We start from the raw sequence: 11,660 nt of genomic DNA on the forward strand, positions 1-11,660 counted from the left end.
TGTCCTGCTCTGAGGGTGTCAGTTTTCCAGCTCTTTCTCCAAGCTGTGCAACCTGTCCCTTTTTATGTGAGTTACTCACCCTGTCCTGGGCGGGGGACTCGCTGATCCCTCTCCTGCTAAAACTGTTAGAGAGAGAGGGAAAAAGGGGGAGAGGGAGCAAGAGAGGAGAGAGAGACTGGAAACGTGAAAACACAGGTTGAGTTTCCATAGGGATGCTCTGCCTCAATGGTTCTCCATGATGGGAGTGACGTGCATTTATGTCTTACCTGAAACCCTCTCAGTAAGATGAAATCTGACGGTGTCGTGCCCCAGGAAGTGACTGTTGTGTTTTTGAAAACGGCTGTCATTCCCAATTAGCACAGCTTTGCTTGTGCTACTCCTTCTGCCTGTAATGTTCCTCCAAAAATGCACAATTAAGCAACAATTAAGTCTTATTTGACACCTATACATAATTTTAAAAAATGTAATGTGCTAAAGCCAACGCTAGTAATGTTCTGGAGAGGTTAAGAAGTAGCTCAGTTACTAGTAATAGAGGTCTACAATTCAAAGACCTAACTAATACTGGATTTATTTTACTCGCACCTTGAAACAAGCCTGGAGACAGGAAATCTAAGGCTGGCATGGCTCCTCCACAGTATTATTATTATTATTTTTTCTGCTGTAACGTGCTTATTATGTGCCCCCCAAAAAACTACACCATAGCTTACTCCAGACATCTGTAGGAGAGTTCAGTCTTGCCTGCATATAATACAATGAGATAGAGACTTCACACAGTTTCACAAAACCCACAGAGTAGCTGGGATATGCAACAGTGCAACGTCAGCTCAGCAGGAGGGAGTAGGGGGAATCTTTCTTTTCTGCCTTGCATAGTGTGGAGCTTCCATCCTCAAAATAGCCTCATGGCCCAAGATGGCTGCTGGAGATCCAACCATCACAACAAAAAGCAGGCATGGGGGCAAAAAGGGCTCATTTCCAGTTATCCCCTCTTAAGGAGCTTTCCAGATGACTCACTCAGTAATTCTGCTTACATCTCATTAGCTACCCATAGATACAGGGTGGGATGGGCAAATTGCCCCCCACACTCTAGAATCAAATCAGGTCTTATTTCCTGAGGGACATGCAGTGGGTGATCTGTGGTGTCTTCTGCAGGCCGGCACACCTGTAAGTACAGCTGGTGGAGAGGTACATTGGCTGATTTCTTCTGGAAGGCAAACTTTTAAATACATATCAAGAGGGAGTAAAATATGCATCCCCTCCTGTGTGTCTCAAGTCTGTGATTTTATCTTTGGGAAGCAAAGGGAAAAACACAATGCACATGCATGAATATATTCATGGTCACACATTCACTAAACGACAATTCTGAAATACAGACCTCCTTGGAGATATTGCAGCTTTGGTTCCAGACCACTGCAATAAAATGAACATCTCAATGGGTGAGTCACACAAATTTTTTGGTGTCCCAGAGCAAATTAAAGCTATGTTTATACTATACTGTAGTCTATTAAGTGTGCAATAGCATTATGTCTAAAAAAACAATGCGCATACCTTAATTTTAAAATACTTTATTGCTAAAAAATGCTAACGATCATCTGATGCAGGGTTGCCACAAACCTTCAATTTGTGAAAAATGCAGTATCTACAAAGTGCAATAAAGCAAAGCACTGTAAAAACAAGTTATGCCTGTAACTTAAATTTCCAGCAGGTAAAACACATGAGAATGCTGTTACATTCACTTGGTGGGATATTCTGTCATCACTGTAAATGTTACTCATGAAGGACATATAGTAACAAAAAGAGTGTTTACAATGTAACTTCAGAGAAAAGACAGGATATCAAAATGTTCATTGTGATTATCGCTGGTTACCGTGCATTTGCAGGAGGCAGGGAACAGAGAGACAGGGTGGCCTTAAGGGCAAGGTTTTCTTTTTAAACGTCCCCAAACCTTGTTTCACACATACACACACATGCACACACTTTTTATATAAAATAATAAAAACATTTAAATAAACAATAAAATGTATATAAATAATATAATTAAATAACAAAATGTAATATATTATATAATGAATATATTGAATAAAATATATAATTAGTTAATATAATAATATAATATTATGTTCATTTCAGAAAATTTAGAAAATGAAGGTAAGAGAAAAAAAAGAAAATGATTCTATCATGCAGGAATAACAGCTTTTCCTAGTTTGATGTTGTATCATCAGTCACAGCCATCGGGAATACTAGGAGGTGTAGGAGGGTGAGGGTGTACGTCTTGCTCTTGCACCTGTGGGTTGGATGGGGCTCAGCCTCAGCTTCAGGTGTGGTCCAGGTGTGCTCCACATGTCTCCCATTCTCCTGGGACATGCTCCTCGGCATGCTCCTCTCCTGTTGGGAGTCCGGAGCTCCCAGATTGGCAAGAAGAGCATGCAAGTCCTCTGAAGGTTTAGGATTGGGATCGGCTACTGATGCTGCTGTCAGAGCAAGCCATTTGGCCAAGCCCAAGATGAACATGGTGGGAGAGTGTCCTCCACTCACATTTGAAGGGGAGGTGTGTGGATACATGCCCATTTATAATCCAGATTACCCCAGACCTCTAGCCTTTCATACCTTTTCTATGCTTTTTTATAAAGACATGTTCTTTACACAACAGAATCATTCTACTTATTTTGTTGCTTAATTATGTTACAAACACAACTTTCCATGTCATAAAAATTCTTCTGCAACATATGACTGCATATGATTCTATTTTAATGTCATATTATGCCTTATTCAACTTTATGGAATTCATGTCCCCCCACCTTTTTCTTCTGCTTCTAAAAGCAATACTGCGATGATCATCCTCTCCTGGTACCTAAATCTTTGCACATACGCATGACTTTTCTAAAGAATAAATTTCTAAAGCAGATTTAGGGAGTGAGATAGCTGGCCTCAAGATGGGCACAAGGGACTTCTCTCGTAGCACAGTGGTTAAGAATCCACCTGCCAATGCAGGGGACATGTGTTCGAGCCCTGGTCCAGGAAGATCCCACATACTGCAGAGCAGCTAAGCCCGTGTGCCACAACTACTGAGCCTGCACTCTAGAGTTTATGAGCCACAACTACTGAAGCCCGCGCTCCTAGAGCCCATGCTCCACAATAAGAGAAGCCCCCACAACGAGAAGCCCGTGCACTGCAACGAAGAGTAGCCCCCTCTCCCTGCAACTAGAGAAAGCCAGCGTGCAAAAATGGAGACCCAATGCAGCCAAAAATTTAAAAAAAAAAAAATGGCCACAATAATCTTTGCTTTCATTTTCACACCCTTCTGTAGTCTCTTCTTACAGTAAATCAGAGCTAGTGTATATGGCCAATAAATTACAGCAGAGGTGATGGTGTGTGACTTCTGTGGCTTGGTCATAGAGGGCACTGTGGCTTCTGCCTTTCTCTCCTGGATCACTCTCCCTGTGGGAGCCAGCTGCCATACTGTGAGGATGCTCAAGCAGCACTGAGGAGAGCCCAGTGTGGGGAGGAGCTGAAGCTTCCAAGCAATGGCGGCCGGTACCAGCTGGCCATGAGGGAGTGAATCACCTTGGAAGTGCATCCCCAGCTCCACTCAAATCTTCAGGTGACACTATAGCCCCTGTTGACATCTGACTGCAGCCTCATAAGAGGCCCTGAGCCAGAGCCACTGTGCAGAGACACTTCTGAATTTTTGACCCACAGAAACTATTAGAGACACTAAATGATTATTTTTTAAAGCCACTTATTTGTTTCAAAGTGATAGATAACTAAAAGTGTGAGTATTTTGGTCGAGAGGCCAAACTCTGCTGTGGTATCAGATAAACCCCAGCATCTTAGTGGCTAATACAGAGTGGTTTATTTCTCACTCTCACACACCTGATGTGGGTAAGGGAGCTCTCCTGCTTTTCAACCAAGTGGTGCCCAGGGACCCAGCATATTTCAATCTAGTAGCAGGTCACTTCCTCCCACACATGAGAATTAGTCATGTGATCACACCCAGATGTATGGGGCCAAGAAAATAATTGGACAAACTCTGAGCATTGTCTCTGCCAGTGAATCAAAAGAAATATAAACGGCTACCACATATTTTAAAAAATAGCCTCAGAGCTAAAGACCTATATGTTGAAACCATGATTCACAATGACCAACAAACCCTGAATGTACACAAATTTCCACAGTTGCTACACGAGAAGCATCTGCAAACCCAGTGACTGACTCTTCCACACAACAATTTGGCAATGTATATCAAGGACCTTCAGAATATTTATATCCTCTGACCCAAATAACTTTGCTGCTGGGAATCTATTCTAAAGAGATATTGTTTAATATGATAAAATCAGTATGAATAATTCACCATAGCATTATGTGAAGTAATGAAAAATTGTAGGCAACTTAAATGTTTGCCAGGGAAAGGATAATCTGTGGCCCCTCCGTGATAGAATATCATGTAACCATTGCAAGAGATGCTTACAGGGCAGCTTGTTATGGCTGACACTATACTGTTATGGGGAGAGGTCGCCAAATTAAGTGATTTCAATGATACAAACACACTTCCTTAGAAAAAAACCACTGAAATGTTAACCATGGTTTTCCCTGGGTGGTAGGATGAGGTCTTCCTCCTAATCACCTTTGCTGACTTACCAAGATTTCTCCAGTGGGCATGTGACACCTTGTAAGCCCGCTGGCTTCTTTCTTCATCCATAACAAAAATGGCATAACAAAAACGCCTTTTGTTTTTAGAGGACTTGCCTCTGTCAGTTACAGTTCTGTGTGTATACTTCCTACATTATTTTATAACCAGACAAAAGCGTTAAAAGAAACAACTTAAAAAGTGTTGCTGGTCTTTTTGATCCCTAGTCAAAGGCACGTCTATTGGCTTCACTGTCCCCTCTCAGATGACAGCTTCCCAGCATTCCCTAAGCTTCCCCAGGAGTGGATGCAGGAGAGGGCGCAGGCCAGGTAGGATCAGGGATGCTTCAGAGAGTGCCAGGGTCCTGGTTCTGCATCCCCAGGGATGGGGCGGGGATAACCCTGGGCTCCTGGGCACCACCCACTCAGGCCAAAGTGAGAGCCCAGCCTAAGGCTGGGGACATCTCCCACCTCACTGGCCCCAGAGGCTGATGGCCCCCATGATGCTCATATCCCCCTATGATGTCCGTTTCCTCCATGATGCCCACAGTCCCTGTGATGCCCATGTCCTCCCATTATGTCCATGACACCCCATGATGTCCTTGGCCCCCTTGGTGCCCATATCTCCCATAATATCTATGGCCCACATGATGCCCATGGTCCCAAATGCCTATGGCTCCTATGATGTCCAATGACCCCCACAGGCCCCATGGTCCCCATTATGCCCATGACCCTCTGTGATGTACATGTCCCCAGTGATGCTCATGGCCCCTGTGATGTTCATGACCTTCATGATGTCCAAGGCCTCCATGATGCCCATAGCCCCCCAGTGATACCGAGGAACCCCCCCACCGAAGGTGGCCTCTGCTCCCAGCCCACCACCCACTGAGTGCACTGTCCATCACACACTCCTTAGGGAACGCCCTGTGTCAGCTGGGGTGGCCAGAGGTGTGCAGGTAGCTCCTGGATGCAGAAGTTAGTCGCCGGGGTGTGGGCTGGGGAGGGCAGAGGGAACCCGAGGGACGCACTCGTCTAAAGGCTGGCCTCTGCCCTCGGGCCGTGCGGCCTCAGGCCTTGGTCTTGCTTCTCTGAACTTTGCAGGGAGAGCCCGTGTTGGAGCTACCTCCCCAGCCAGGGCTAGACAGGGTAAAATATGCGTTAGATGTTAGCAGTGAATTATAACTCACATACACCAAGAAAGCACTCATCTTGGAGGTCCAGACTGATGTGTTTTGAGAACTGTTTAGATGGACCATCACGAATATCAAGTCTTAGAACATTGCTGTCCCCGAGAAAGTTTCCTCTGGCCCCTGTGCAGTCAAGCCCTCTCCCCCCCACTACAGAGGCCACCACTGTTCTAATTCGCTTTGCCTGTTCTGGAACCACAAATAAATGGATTCATTTATTATATGTCTGGCTTCTTTCACTCACCAAATATTTCTGAGATTCACCAGTACTGTTTGTGTATCAGCAGCCCATTCCTTGATAAGCAGAAGTTTTCAATTTTATGTAGTCCAATTTATCAGATTTTATTCAGATAAATTCAGATAAAATAATAATTTTATATTATTTTACCAATTATTTCTTTTGGCATCCTGTACTGGAGGCCTCTTATTCTCCCAAGGTCAGTGTACCAGTTCATCGCCCCTGAGCTCCAAATACCCTTGGACATTTCTCCTTCCTGGTGAGCAAAATGTCAGGCTCCCCCAGTTCAGGACACTGGAGGGGTGGAAGGGAGAGGAGGCTCTGATGCCTGGGGGTCTGAGGTGTGGGGGTCAGCACATTTGGTGCCCAGCCATGCACCCCAAATGACATTCCCTTGTGACCTTGCAGCCCCACCCTGGTGATTACCTTTCCAAGGCCTCTAGATTCAGCTTTCCCCCTCTCAGCCCCCACCTGCATCCTGATGCCCTGAGCTTGCTATGTACCTGGCCACCAGGCACAGCGCCTGCGCCATGGTGGCTGCAGACCGGCCTGGCCCACACAAACCAGCAGGTTTCCCTGACACCTAGTGGGCTCAGGCATGCCTTCTCCATTGAGGCCTAGCTCCTTCCAAGCTGGCCTCCGCCAGTGCCGTCCCTCAGCCCTGGGTTCCCTGGAGCTTTCTTTTATGTCTCATCAGTGCTTACCAACTGGGCCTATTAGACATCCTGTTCAGGTCACTGTGTGGTCCCTACCCTCTGACTGGACACAGATTGACACAGTCACAGAGATACTCTCCAAGAAGGTCTGTGACCAATGAGATACAAGAGATCTATCAATATAGATACAGGTAGGTAATCTTTTTTTTACCACTTAATCTTTTTTTTTTTTTTTGCAATACGCGGGCCTCTCACTGCTGTGGCCCCTCCCGTTGCAGAGCACAGGCTCCAGACGCGCAGGCTCAGCGGCCATAGCTCACGGGCCCAGCCGCTCCGCGGCATGCTGGATCCTACCGGACCGGGGCACGAACCCGCGTCCCCTGCATCGGCAGGCAGACTCTCAACCACTGTGCCACCAGGGAAGCCCCCACTTAATCATTTTTAAGTGTGCAGTTCAGTAGTGTTAAGTGTATTCACATTGCTGTACAAAAGATCTCTAGACCTTTTTCATCATTCCAGACAGAAACTGTCCCCATTAAACACTAACTCTCCATTCCCTTTCCCCCAGCCCCTGGCACCCCACATTCTACTTTTTGTTTTTATAATGTGATGACTGTAGATGCTTCATACACATGGAATCATACAGTATCTGTCCTTTTTATGACTGGCTTATTTCACTTAGCATAATCCTCAAGGTTCAACCATGCTGCATCATGTATCAGAATTTCCTTCCTTTTTAAACTGAATAATATTACGAGCGTCTGGAGTGGGAAGAACTCCACGCAGGCTCGGACCGGGGGCTGCAGCGCCTGAGCTTCCCCGTGTGTGGTGCGGCTGTCGGGACCTCCCCGGGAACACTGCCATCAGTCCCTCTGCTCCTGGGGCGTCCGTGGAGCACGTTCAATCTGGGCTTCTCCTCTAGCACTCAGAGGACTTTCCTGCCACCCAAACAGCAGATGGTCAGGAAATGAAGACTCACTCCAGTATCAACAAGAGGAAAATCTAATTGAATTGGCAAAACGTACAGTCAGAAAAACATGTGGCTTAACACTTGTCGTTTTGTTAGGTGTTGGCCTTCAGAGACCAAGGACCAATGACCAATAGCTGGGCCAGGGCTGGGGTGGGGCAGTGGAATTTCGTGGTCTTCTTTGTGTCAGCTTCCCTCCCAGGCTTACAGGCCTGGGTTCATTTCTACTCCACTCCCGTCATACATGTGTGACTGGGTAGGATCCTCAGCTGGGATGCTTGTGATGGGCCAGATGCTGTGCCAGTTACTTTATATGCTTGGGGCAAGTGTGACTATGAGTAACACAAACCCCAACATACCAGTTGCTTAGGCAAGAAAGATGTTCTTTCTTATCATGTAGAGGATGTCCCAAGGCAAGCAGGATGAGCCTGGTGTGGCAGTTCCATGCTGTGAGAAACCCAGTTTCCTCCTAACTTCCTGTTCTGCTCGTCTCAGTACGTAGTCTCCACCTTGTGGCCGAAATAGCTGCTTGAATTCCAGCCATCATGCTTGCATCTATCCAGCAGGAAGGAGGAAGAGAGGAAGAAGTGTGCATCCTCCACTCTAAAACACTTCCTTTTTTTTTTTGGCCACACTGTGCGTCTTGCGGGATCTTAGTTCCCTGACCAGGGACTGAACCCAGGGCCACGGCAGTGAAAGTGCTGAGGCCTAACCACTAGACCACGAGGGAACTCTCTAAGACACTTTTTAGAAGTTTCTGGATACTTCCACTCACATCTATGGTCAGAACTTAGCCACGTGGCTATACCTAGATGGAAGGGAATCAGGGAGATGAACTTTCTGTTCCAGGTATCCATCCATGCTCCCAACTAAAGTTTCTATGATAGAGGAAGAGAAAGGATAGTGGAGTGCACTTAGCCATCTCTGCTATACACACCTAATTCGTTTTTTTTTTTAAAGTTAGAATGGGGTTTTTTTGGATACATTTATTTATTTTATTTTTGGCTGTGTTGGGTTTTTGTTGCTGCCCGCGGGCCTTCTCTAGTTGTGGCGAGTGGGGGCTACTCTTCGTTACAGTGCCCGGGCTTCTCATTGCGGTGGCTTCTCTTTGTTTCGGAGTACGGGCTCAAGGCGCAGGGGCTTCACAGTTGTGGCACGCAGGCTCAGTGGTTGTGGCTCACGGGCCCTAGAGCGCAGGCTCAGTAGTTGTGGCGCATGGGCTTAGTTGCTCCGCGACATGTGGGATCTTCCTGGACCAGGGCTGAAACCTGTGTCCCCAGCACTGGCAGGTGGATTCAACCACTGCACCACTAGAGAAGCCCAACACACACCTAATTCTGATAAGTTCTAACTATTGTTTAAGTTTAAATCTTATTTATGTATTTTTTGTTAAGTAGCCTGATCCCACAGTATGAAATTCAAAACGGTGTGTGGTGAAACCTCTCCCTCTCACACCTGCCCCCAGAAGTACCCAGTGCTACCAGAGGTTGTCTGGGCCAACAATGCTCAAAGTGGGTCCCAGGACCAGCCCAGCATCATCAGGAAACTTCAGAAATGCAGATTCTTAGGCCCCTGTTCCAGATTTGCTGAGTTGGATGGTCTGGGAGAGAGCCAGGAATCTGTGTTTCAGCCACCCCTTGGCGGTCCTGAGCCTGCAAATACATCTATGCGTGGAGGTGTCCCAGCCCGTCTGTGCCAGTGGAAGCCCACTACTCGTGCCGTCCTTCCCACCATTTCACGGAGAACATTCAGGACCACAGAAAATTTCCCCTTTTTTAACAGCTTGCTTGAGAAAGCATCCACACCCCATACATTTTATCCACTTAAAGTGGTTTTAGTATATTCAGAATTGTGTATCTACCACCTCAATCAATTCTAGGACACTTTGATCATTCTTTTTTATTTTTAATTTATTTTTTGGAAAGTCATATTCAGGTGACTCAGGCACTTTAAGAAGGCCTCCCCCCGTGCCTGCCTCCACCTGCTCAGTGCACCCACACCCAGGAAACCACTGCCTTTGGGTCTTGGGTTTCCTTCTGGAATCTCTTGTTGGGAAGGAGTGAAGCAGACACAGACCAAGGTTCTTTGTCCATACACACAGATGAGGGCAGGGCCGCGTTCTCACCATCCTGCACTTTGCACTTTTTCTTGACTTTTCTGTCGGGTGATGGGGCCCACCTGGCTGGCTCTCGGGGGACTCGGGAGCTCCATGGGCAATGGGTTCCACTCACAGCAGGAGCAGGACGAATGAGGCCTCTGATATCTCCCTCCCAGGCTTTCTTCAGTCAGCATTCAGCTCTGGGCTGCCAGCCCCGGAACAATGACATCCCTTCTTCCACGCTCCCCACCAAACGCTGACCCCAGACCCCGGGCCAGGATCCTTGGAGTCCTGGCCTGAAGTTCCCAATGGCATCAATCCTGTTAAGTCTGTCCCTGACTGAGTTGGTCAGGGCTCAGCTGGGGTCTTTGTGGGGATACATCCTCACAAATGTTTGTTGAAAGAATAAATGAAAGAGCTCGTCCCTGAAGCTCCATCAGTAACTCTGGACCTTGGGCACTTACTGCACTTCCCCAAACCTCAGCTTCCTCCTCTGTAGAGTGGGGACTGGAATCTTCACCTCACAGTATAGTGGGCAGGATGCAAAGAGAGATGGCCAGTGGTCAGCTGTGTCTGGGACTGGGAAGCGGCAATGTTTTCCTCTTTCTCTCTTCCCAGAGGAAGAAAGTAGCCTTGAGCACAGATGTTGCTTTGTCACATCTAACGTTGATGCCCTCAGAGCCTGATTGTGCCTTGCTGCCTGGATCGCCCACGTGTCCTGAATGGCCAGGCGCCACCAGGGGGCGCAGCGCACCAGGGTCTGAGAACGGGCCTGCTGTCCAGGAGACTGAGCAGGGAGAGGGCACAGGACTTTGTCTAAGGAGCGTGGAGAATTTAGTCAAAGGTTTTGTTGGGCACAGGCAACCAAGGGAAAAACAGATACACTTCATCAAAATTAAACACTTTTGGAATCAAAGGACACTATTAAGGGAGTGAAAAGACCACCCACAGAATGGGAGAAAATATTGGCAATTCACAGATCTGACAAGGGTCTAGTGTCCAGAATACGTAGAGACCTCCTAAAACTCAACCACAAAAAGACAAACAACCCGATTCAAAAATGGTCAGAGGAGCTTCCCTGGTGGCGCAGTGGTTGAGAGTCCGCCTGCCGATGCAGGGGACATGGGTTCGTGCCCCGGTCCGGGAAGATCCCACATGCCGCAGAGCGGCTGGGCCCGTGAGCCATGGCCACTGAGCCTGTGCATCCGGAGCCTGTGCTCCGCAATGGGAGAGGCCACGACAGTGAGAGGCCCGCGTACCGCAAAAAAAAAAAAAAAAAAAAAAAAAAAAAAAAAAAATGGGCAAAGGACTTGAATAGACATTTCTCCCAAGAAGATATGCAAACGGTCAGTAAGCCCATGAAAGTATGCTCAACATCACAAATGTTAATCAAAACCACAGTGAGATACCACCTCACACCCATTGGGATGGTTAGAATAGAAAAAATGGAAAATAAGTGTTGGTAAGGATGTGGAGAAATTGGAGCCCTCATACACTGCTGGTGGGAAGGTAAAACGGTGCAGCCACTGTGGAGAACAGTTTGGTGGTTCCTCAAACAGTTAACACAGAATTACCTTACGACCCAGCAACTCCACTTAGATATATACAAAAACGTGTACACGAATGTTCATAATAGCCAAAAAACAGAAACAACCCAAACATACACCATTGGATGATGGATTAAACAAGATGTGGTGTATCCAAACAATGGAATATTAATCAGCCATAAACGGGGTGAAGTGCCAGTACATGCTACAATGTGGATGAATCTGGAAAACATGCTGAGTGCAGGAAGCCAGGCACAAAAGGTCATGTATGGTATGATTCTATTTATATAAAATGTCCTGAATAGGCAGATCCAGAGACAGAAAGTAGACTCGTGTTTGCCAAG

The sequence above is a fragment of the Tursiops truncatus genome, chromosome 6 (assembly GCF_011762595.2).
Source record: "Tursiops truncatus isolate mTurTru1 chromosome 6, mTurTru1.mat.Y, whole genome shotgun sequence".
NCBI classification, from domain to species: Eukaryota; Metazoa; Chordata; class Mammalia; order Artiodactyla; family Delphinidae; genus Tursiops; species Tursiops truncatus.